The 10,912-nt window shown below is 41.0% G+C and overlaps 1 pseudogene; it reads left to right on the forward strand.

The window, feature by feature from the left end:
* Positions 1-9,149: 9,149 nt before the first annotated feature.
* LOC147459832 (uncharacterized) lies at positions 9,150-9,797 on the forward strand (annotated as a pseudogene).
* The last annotated feature ends 1,115 nt before the right edge of the window (positions 9,798-10,912 follow it).

A 10,912-nucleotide genomic window follows, 5' to 3' on the forward strand; every position in this document is an offset into this window, starting at 1 on the left:
ATGTATTAGCATACGTTGCTTCAATTTTTGACAGACACATCATTTTGTATATGTACTTTTGACATATTTACGAGTTCTACATGAGTTCCAGCTTGTATATTTGATGTTACCATGATTCCTAGGAGCTATAGAGATGCACACAATTCTCTGCATCTCATGGGCGGCCAGACATATTTTTTATGTCCTAGGTATAAAAGTGAAAGATAGGTCATTTTTTAGGGATCCTCAAGTGAGTTAAGCTTTCATGGAAAGCTTGTAGAGAAGATAGAGGTTAAGATGTTTGGAGTTGGAGCTTCCTCTTGTACTCACCTACTTTCTATGGCATGCAATGGAAAGCTAAGGGCTCTTGTTCTTCTTTCTCTTTGTCAATTGTGTTTATGGTGTGTAGTTAAGCATTGATTAGTCTCTAATTAGTGTTTCCCTCTCTCATTTATCTTCACTATTACATTATTTGTGAGCTCATTGAGATTTTGATTGATGTGTGTGTGTGATTGATGAGAGTGTGCACCCATTGTCCTCTTGATTGTTGAGTTTAAAGAAGATTAGAGAGTAGGAATTGAGTGATTAGCCTTCTCCATAGCTTTCTCTTCTTCTTAACTCTCTTGATTAGGATCCTCTTCTTGCATTTCTAGTGATTCCATGCCTTCATGCACTAGTCGGGTTATCGATCCATTGGTTTGACATTATGTCGGTGGATTGAGCTATGCGACAACCCCTCAACATTGGCGCCAATTCCGGGGATCGATTACCTAAGCTAGAGGAGTCATTAGTGTGTTAAAGAGTCATTAATCATGTTTTAGAGTAGTTTAGATTATGCTTTAGGTGTTGGTGATGGTGAATTCTGGATTTATGGTGAGATTTGGTTAAGAAATTGTGATTAATTTGTATGTTGTTCTCTCCTTTTTCACTAATTATTCACTAATTTTCTACTAATCCGCTAACAATTGGAGTGATTTATATGTGTGTATGCCTAATTAGAGGCTTAAGTATCACTCTTTTGATAAGAAATTGCAAAAAAATTGAGTGAAATCGAGTGATTTTTTAGTGTGTAATTAGGGATTTTTTCCTACTTAGGCTCTCTAATTACTCTCTAATCACACGTGATATTTGTGTTACACATAGCTAAATCATTGATTTGAAGTGTGATTATCATTCTTATTTGTTTAATTTGATTGAAATGATGCTACACATGAGATTTTGTGCTTGATTGATTGTAGATGAATTGCGGTTAAGCGGTTGCTAGTACACACACATGTGTGTAGGCGTCAATTGGAGTGGAAAATCGACGTGATGCTTATGTTATTGTGAGTGCATTAACCCATTAATTTGCTGATTTGATTTTCAAGTTTGATTAAAGATAAATTTCACAAAAAATTAGTGTAAATCTAAGTGCAATTAGTGTGTCTATATGTAGACAAAGTGCACATTTTTTAGTGCAAATTATGGTTTAATTGGTGCCAATTGGGTTCATAAAAAGCATTTGATTGCTTGATGTTGTTATGATGATTATGGATCAGTTTTTTCATTGCTAAAATTGCATCAAAATGCTGCCCAATTTTTGCTAATTGTGTGTGCATTGATTAGCGATTAGTGCTTGATTATGCTTGTGTGTGTACACTTAATTGGGCTTGTAATTGATTGCAAATTGATGTGAAATTGGTTGAATTGCAAAGTTCAAAGTGTGCTGATCAATTATATATGCTTAATTTTGCTCAATTCTATTGCTAATTATGCTAATTTTTAGTCAAAATTAAGCAAAAAAAGAAGCAAAAATCGACCTAATTTGGATTTAAAAATGCATAGAAATTTGATTTTGGGTGTAACTTTGAAGTGTTAATTGCAAAAAATTCTTTACAAAATTGAGCGTATACACACTTCACGACCTATTTTTAGTTTCGCACGCGCATACGTCTCACTTCTCGTAACAGTGTGTGCACTTACTTAATTTAGGTGTGTGCATTTACTTAATTTAGGTGTGTGTGTGTGCACTTACTTAAATTGGAGGTGTGTGTGCACTTACTTGATTTAGGTGTGTGTGAGCACTTACTTGATTTAGGTGTGTGTGCATTGCTTGATTTATGTGTGTGCATTTACTTAATTTAGGTGTGTGTGTGTGCACTTACTTAAATTGGATGTGTGTGTGCATGCATTACTCGATTTAGTGTGTGTGCACTTACTTGATTTAGGTGTGTGTGCACTTATTTGATTTAGGTGTGTGTGCATTTCTTGATTTAGGTGTGTGCATCATTTAAGAGGGGTGTGTACCATCCTCAATTTGGGTGTGTGTAAAGTGTAGTGCACAAGCAAACAAAGGGGGTGGGGGGTCAAGCACATGTGCATGCTTGTTTTTAGGTGTGTGGAAAGAGCGCGTAAAGTCAACAAAAGACAAGGCATGTGAGAAAAGAATCTAGGTGAGAGAAAGAGAAACAAAGTCATCAAAGATAATAAAAAGAGTGTGATCGAGCCTTGGGAAACTTTAATAAGACCCCATCGTTTTCTTTAAAGGCTTGGGCTCTTTTGTGCTTGTCAGCAGCAGCCTTTTGCCTTTGCTGTGAGATAGAGATATCATCCTTAATCTTTTGAAAAGATTCTTGTAGGTCTCGGCTATACTCATCTGTAGCAAAGATCTTCCCATGTACCTTAAGTAGCAAGGGACTTTTTGATCTTCCCTCAATTAACTCGAAAGGTGCTTTTTCGGTGGACGTATGTACAACGTTATTGTAAGCATACTCCATTAAGGGTAAGTACTTCTCCCATTGGGATCTTTGATCTACTTCCGTTACATAGGCTTTTAGTAGATCGAGAATGGTTACGTTAGCTATTTTACTTTGGCCATCCGTTTGTGGATGATAGGCCGAAGAGAAGTTTAGCCTTGTCCCTAAATTCTCAAAGAGACCCTTCTAGAAATTACTGGTCATTCTAGGATCTCTATCCGACACTATGGACATTGGCAAGCCATGGTACTTGAAAATTTGTGAAATGAAGAGGGTTGCCATTTGATGGGCTTTGATAGTCTTTTTGACAGGTATAAAATGAGCTTGTTTAATGAACCTGTCTACTATCGTCCATATTCCCGTATTCCCATGGACAGACTTAGGCAATCCAAAGATAAAATCCATGGATATGCTTTCCCATGGTGAATTAGGTATTGGCAAGGGTTGAAGCAATCCAAGTTGCTTCCCTCTATCAAATTTTGTCTTTTGGCATGCCACACATTTAGAAACATACTCTTGTATGTTCACTTTCATGGTAGGCCAATAGAAATATGTTTCAATTCCCCTTAAGGTAGACTGAATCCCTCTATGCCCCGCATAAGGTGGAGCATGAGATTCATACATTACTTTCTCACGTAGTGAGTTAGTAACGCATAGTCTATTGCCATAGAGAAGATAACCATCTTGTAAAGTAAATGGTTCTTCTTTCTTCCCTAATGCAAGGGCTGAAATCACATCTCTAAAATCGGGATCAATAGCGTACTCATCTATCATTGAAGATAGATAATTGTGAGTTGCTATGGAAACCGCATTCACTCTCGGCCATCTTGAGAGTGCATCAGCTACTTGATTATGCTTGCCAGTAATGTGAGCAATATGAAAATGAAATTGCGAAAGGAAATTTTCCCACCTCATTTGTTTGTCGGAGAGCTTGGTCTGCGTCATGAAGTACTTAAGACTTTGGTGATTCGTCCTCGCAGAATGAAAGGAGTCCCCAATAAATAGTGCTTCCATGAGTCTAAGGCATGTAGAACCGCAAGGAGTTCCTTTTCATATATATGCCTAGAGCTTGCTCAACAGGGTTGAGCCTTTGACTCTCATAGCCTATGGCGTGCCCTTCTTGGAGAAAAACAGCTCCAAGGCAGTCACCACAAGCATCACATTGGACCTCAAATGGTTTTGAGAGATCCGGTAGTGTAAGCACAGGTTGAGAGATAAGCTTTTTGAAAGCATTGTTCTCCTTAGCAGACCATGTGTACCTAACGCTTTTTTTTGTTAGGTCATGTAATGGTCCCGCAATTTGTGAGAACTTTTCTATGAAGCGTCTATAGTATGCACACATACCTATAAAGCTTCTTAGTTCATGAAGATTCCTTGGTTTAGGCCATCCTTTTATTACCTCTAACTTTGATGGATCCATTTGGATGCCATCTTGAGAGATAATGTGACCTAAATACTGAATCTCTTGCAAGAAAAATTCACTTTTCTTTCGATTAACATAAAGTTTATTCTCTCTCAAAACTTGAAATATTACCTGGAGGTGTTGCTTGTGTTCTTCTAATGAATTAGAGTAGATGATAATATCATCAAAGAACACTCCAGTGAAGGTTCGATGAGGCCTGAACATCTTCTCCATCAAGCGGTTGAATGTGGCTGGTGCATTGGTCAAGCCAAAAGGCATGACAATGTATTCGTAAAGACCAAATGTGGTGAGAAATGCGGTCTTTACAATGTCTTGATCAACTATCCTTATTTGATGATAGCCACTTTTTAGGTCAATCCTACTGAAGTAGGTCGATCCTTGTAGCTTATCAAATAGTTCTTCTACCCGTGGAACGGGAAACCTATTCTTGATAATGGTCCTATTTAGTGCTCTATAGTCGACACACATACGATATGTGCCGTCTTTCTTTTGCACTAATAGCATAGGTGAGCAAAATGGAGATGAGCTAGGCCTAACCATGCCCTTCTCAACTAACTCATGCACTTGCCACATAATCTCCTCTTGTTGAGCTTGAGAAACTCTATAAGGAGGTTTGTTAGGCAGTGAAATTCCTGGAAGAAGTTCAATTGCATGGTCATCATTACCTTGTTTGGGAGGTAGCTCACAAGGGATGTCGTCAATAAAAACATCTTGAAACCCCTTGAGAAAATTGGATAACTCTAATTCCTTTTGGTTGCTTTTATTTTCTTTTGCTAAAGCATTAGGTTCATTTTGAGAATCTTTAACAAAAATCATGTACACGGAAATAGAGCTCTTTATTGACTTGTTGAAAGCTGGTGTATGTACAATGGGGATAGTGTTACCCATTTCCTTAGCATCTATATACATGTCTTTTTCCCTGAACTTAAAGGAGATTCTCCTTTCAGGAAATTTAACATCGGCAGCCAGGCGGTCAAACCATGGTGCCCCTAGGATTACATCATCATGCTTGAGAGGAGAGATAAAGAAGTCCTCTTTGTCCACATAGCCTTGGACATGAAGCCTCAATTTCCCGATTAAGGGAGTGTCTGAAGCTTCTTGCCCCTTGAAGGCACTGTCTGCGGGTAGGACATCTCCCATCTCATAGGATTGTATGCCTAGCTTAGTGGCCAACTCTATAGATATAAAATTGTGAGTAGAACCAGGGTCAAAGAGAATAAAAGCATCATGTTCTCTTACCTTTCCCCAAGCATGGCATAGAGGAGATCCTTTGTGGTGAGTTTGGTGACTCTCCTCCTCTTGGATTTCAACCAAGGAAGCTCTAGGAGGATCTTGGCGGTTGTTCTTTTGGGGACAAGTGCGGTACGCATGCCCTTGTTCGCCGCACTTGAAACACAGGTTATCTTTGCGATAACGCTCAAGCTCTTCAGGAGAGAGTTTATTCTTACCTTTGTAAAATACCTTCTCTTTAGCTTTGTTGGAGTTGCCCTTAGGAGAATTTTGGACATTCTCCTTCCCCTTAGGCTCATTGGAACCCTTGTTTTCCGGGGGCTATTATTTATTTTAGCCCCTGTTTGGAAATTGATTCGAGAGGCCACCATAGTATGGTGTATTACCGCCGATATGGTACGTGGCCTTTGGGAGTTGACATACTCCGCCATTTCTTCGGTTAAGCCCGCACAAAATTGTTGCTTTTGCTCTCCAAAATCCAACTTTTTGAAGACAGTGGCTTTGAGTTGTAGGTCCCAAAACTTGTCTACATATTTGTGGATGGATTCATTGGGAGAGAGCTTTAAGCTTCGCCATTCGGTGAGTACTTTGTCTTTGGCATCGGTGGCCAAAAACTGCTTCATAATGGAAGCTCTTAAAGCTTTCCATGTTAGTGGAGCTTCACCGTTGGCTCGTAGGCTAGACCACCATTGTCTGGCGGACTTTTGAAAGTGCATAGCTACATGGCGTAGCTTAGAGGACTCCGTGAAGCCCTCATCTCCAAACACTGCATCGAATTGCTGGATAAAGGCCAAGACTTTGTCTGTAGCACCAAAGGTACCATCATAGGTAAGGAAAGAGATGCTCTTCCCTCCCTCTTTGAATTTATTCAATTTGGATGACCTCTTCCATGCGGCATAGGATTTCCTATGGCCTCTTCTTTTTGATGGTTCAAAGGTTGCACCATCACTTTCTTCAGAAGGTGAAGAATTTGAAGAAGGTGGAGAAGAGGGTGACCTCTTTCTCACCTTTTTCTTGTCTTTGAATTATGGCGCGGAGAAGAGTGTGATGGTCTTCTCTGCTTTGGTGGTGATGGAGAGCGTTTAGCCCGCTGTCTTCGTGGAGCCATCTCCGCCGAGGTGGCGGGAGACTCACTTCTTTCTCGTTCTTCGATGGAGACTCTTGAGTTCTCCTTTGGGAAGGAGATGCATCATCAAGAAGTAAATTATTGAGCCCTTCGTAGGAATTCTCTTCTTCTTCCCGAATCGGAGAGAGACCTCTTTTGGTAGTCTCACAAGGAGGCTTCCTAGGTGTTCTCTCGTCATGGTGATGAGCTTGGAGAATCCCGTGAGCACGGAGCTGCCGTTACACTTCGCTTTGGAGAGATGGATTGCCCATGGCTTGTTGAAGCCTAGAAACAAGATAGTAACAAGCATTGAAGCATCATTAGTAGCTTGCTCATGAGCAAAATCAAAGTTATCAACATTAATTTCACTCTCTTTACTATTGTCAGCCATTCTAACAACTTTTAGGTGTAAACTTTTTAGGTGTACTTTGGCACTTCAAGCCCTAGTTGCTACTCCTCTTTACCCCTTTAGAAAAAGCACTCAAGCTACTGTACCTGCGGCTCGAATACCATTAATTGCAAGGAATAGAAGAGAGGGTCTTTCGACACCAAAACAGCACCGGCTCCTGTCAAGCTTCTAATGGCTCAATAGTGGTTAAGTCGTAGGCAAGCCCCGTAGGACTCCACTATTAAGACCATAGCTCTCGACGGTGATGCCCCGTTAACTGCACGAAGGCAGGCGCACTGCAAGGCTGAAAAATCCCTATTCTACTTTCTCACAAGCAATTAATAATACCAACCATTTATAGCTAGCTTGAGGACCTCCCTTCTTGAGCAAGAAAAGAGAAACCTTGTGCTCTGATACCAATGTAACATTTAATGGTCTAAAATTAGCGGAAATTAGCATGAACATAGTGGGAATTTCATTAGAATAGATTCCTAATGAGAATTATAAGAGTGTTTGGGTGGAGAGAACAACAAAAAGCATAACACCTAGTTAGATAGCATCAACAATACTTTCAAAAGAGAGAGAAATTAAGCTATTGACAACAGTTGAGGACCGGATTTGCATGGAACCGTCCCCCCTCCAAAAGGCTTTGTATTATGGTTTCTCCCATCAAGAGAGACATTGTACAATACAATTCTTTGTGTTCCTTCAAGACTAGCTAGTGCAATGAATTGAAATCTTCATGCACTAAGCAAAACACTTAGTAAACACAACTTTAATTATCCCCGTTATCAGACCCAAGACCTCACACACCTTCAAAGATGGTGAGAGCTAGCAGGGTATGAGAGTAGATTGAGAGGAAGAAGGAGTATCTTACGAGAAAGATGTACATCTCCTCACATAATCACTCATATTAGCATAGCTTAGCTTAGTAATTAGCATGGTAGAGGAGATGAGCATGCATTGAATCTTGGCTCTTGGTTGGATTTGCATCCACATGCCAAGAGTATGTCGATGTAGGCTTCTATCTCACAAGCTTGGAGTAGGTGATGAGCTCTCCATTAAAGCTTGGGAAGAGATAGTCTTCTCTTTCTTCACACATGAGATTGTGTGAGTGTGTGTGTGATAATGCCTTGCAAAAATCAGCCCCCTCTCTCTCTTGGGCGAGCCCTCTTGCTATTTGCTCTTGCTCATCCCTCATTGGACCTCCCCAAGTCAAGCCTATCACAATTAAGCAGCATAAGTGATAGCCTTCTGACATGTGTCCCCCTTTCCCCTTTTGTGAGAGCTTTAGGTAATTTAATAATTAAACTAAACTCTCATTTGCCTCCTGGCCAATAGGAATCAGGCAAGCCATTGGGCTCCTGAATGCTCATTGGATCCCTTGGGAGACTGTCTAATAGTCTTCTAGGAGACTTAATTCTCATTGGTTCTTTTATTAAGTGTTTTTAAATTAATTAAACTAGATTTACTCTAGCCTAATTCTCATTGGTCCACCTCCAAGGCCATCCAATAGGAATTGGGCACACCTTGTGGGCATCTGGGCTAGGGAGCTGACATGTGTCCCTAATTCCCTTTGTGTAAAGGGAGCCTGTGTGTGTGTGTGTAACTTTCTCTCTCATCCCCTAGAAGAAGGGCTCGCCCCCTCCCATGTAGGGATATGCAAAGACTTTTTAGTCACACACAAAGCATCCAATTTCCCCTAGGGTTGACCTTTGGACACAACCTTTGAATTTTGGAACCTTAGCATTTTGGAAGTCTTAATGGGCTGAACCTTAGGGTCTTTTTAGCCCATTGTTGCACATGGCTCTTTTGTAGATGGCCCCCCCTTTGGATCCCTATTTTCCCTCCTTTGGATCCCTACTGTGGCCAGTCTGCTAGCTTAACCAATATTCTAGCTTTTTCTCCCCTGGCATTTCCCCACATTAAATGATCAGTTTAATATGAGAAAATCATTTAGGAGAATTAGATATTGATTATTATGACAGAGAGTACATATGTCCGAAGAGTCATTTGCCTGATTCACTTACTTGTTTGACATAGCACACTGTAGGATTTAGTGGACTCTCGACACATTGACATCATTGTGATGTGATAAATGAGCTACTATTATCATGCATAATTGACTATAGGTCACCCGTGTGACAGTTTCATTTGATCACACCATTCACATCATGATCTTGCCATACACTTATTATATTTCTTGCTATTCCTTGAGAGATCTAGATCAGTCATAGTGAGCTTCCACATGATCATTGAGTATTTGGACTCTCTAGATTGATGACGACCATGGCCCTGAGAGGTTCCGATTTGGTGTTGCTATGGTTAGTAGGAGAGTACGAGAGACATTTATGTTATCGAGATCGATATACCGATCACTATTTTGTGTAGCTTCAGCCTCATGATCACTCTACTCATGCTTTTCAGTCACTTAGAGCCAGATCCCACCCCACGAGGTCTGATCATCTCATAGATTTCTTAGATGTACTCTATCGAGTACAAAATATCCATTCTAGACATGAGATCCCAGTACCATCCCTAGAGGATGTTGCAAACACACGATACCATCCAGTGACAATCCAGTTACGGCGTATGCATGATAGTTTTTTGTATGTTGATGATGATGCACGCATGTATTTGAGAGAGTCACAGATGCCTATACCAGAGCCTCAGGTAGATTTTGGTAGATCCATGGGTAGTAGGACCTATTATGGCCTTGATGATTATAGTACCTACACGATGATTTTTGGCCTACCCTATCGACCTATCCCTAGCCCTAGATCACCTACATCTAGTGTCAACATTGAGCTTGAGTCCACATACACAACGAGATCACCCATTAGACCACCTCCATGCTTTCTACCTAGACCTATTGCTCCACAGGACTCTATCGATGACCATAGATCTAGGTTGACACTGGAGATTGACGAGTCTTGAGAGCAGTTATTGAGAGAGCCACGCATAGAGACCGAGACGAGATTGACATCAGAGTCCTCACAGACACCACACAGAGCTAGATTTCGCATGATGAGCACTTCACAGTCTATGTTTACGATGAGATCAGAGCCACCACAAGTCATAGAGATGAGAGCACCCGCCGTGAGTGCACCACACATAGAGCCATTGACTATGAGACGATTGCATTGCGGACCCATGAGAGAGCATCCACAGCCTTTGGTGACGGAGCATACCATGCATTTACCTAGAGAGGCTGTTACGACCACAACATTGAGCCATATTGATGTTTCAGGATCACATGACCATGAGAGAGTTATGTCACATGGGGCTATAGTTTCGACAAGTGACACGAGTCCTACGATGAGAGATGAGCTACACGAGTTAGCCACTACTCTGCGGACAGATAGACCTATGCTAGTCTTGTGTGGTGAGAGGATGGGATTATGCATATTTCATGATTTGAGCCGATCGAGTTTCTTTTAGAAACTCAAGCGCTTTGTTCAGGATCCTCCCACATATCAGTTAGTGTGAGTTATGCCTAACCCAGGCATGCCAGGATCTTTTAGAGGTGAGTATGATGCAATGTACTTGCCGATGTTTGAGATTGACTTACAGACCATAGAGCCTTTATCATATGATGAGTCCCTAGATACGCATACTCATCCCACATTGGTAGAGTTGTATAGACTTGAGTAGACAAAGACATATGTTGACGACTGTGGACGTAGATACACACGAGAGTCTAGCACATCTAGTGAGTTATGTCAGAGAGTTACTGACATGCTTTCGTTTGATCGAGATCCTCAAGAGCGTGTATATAGAGGCACCAATCATCCCATCTATGTGTTGACTATTGGAGTGGGATACACACCTAGATCATTGATTGATCAAGCACATTGTAGCACTAGACTACCTACTACAGCTTTAGCCCACCAGTCTAGTCATAGATCACCTCCTACACCCATGAGTGATTGTGATCCTCTACGAGAGATTACTAGGACTATGCCACCTCTAGATGGAGCTCTTGAGCTTAGCCTACCACAGAGTGAGCTTCATAGCTTAGATCAACATGAGACCAATGACATAGAGCTGAC

Source organism: Adiantum capillus-veneris, chromosome 4 (assembly GCF_014529385.1).
Source record: "Adiantum capillus-veneris isolate H3 chromosome 4, ASM1452938v2, whole genome shotgun sequence".
In the NCBI taxonomy this organism is placed as follows: domain Eukaryota; kingdom Viridiplantae; phylum Streptophyta; class Polypodiopsida; order Polypodiales; family Pteridaceae; genus Adiantum; species Adiantum capillus-veneris.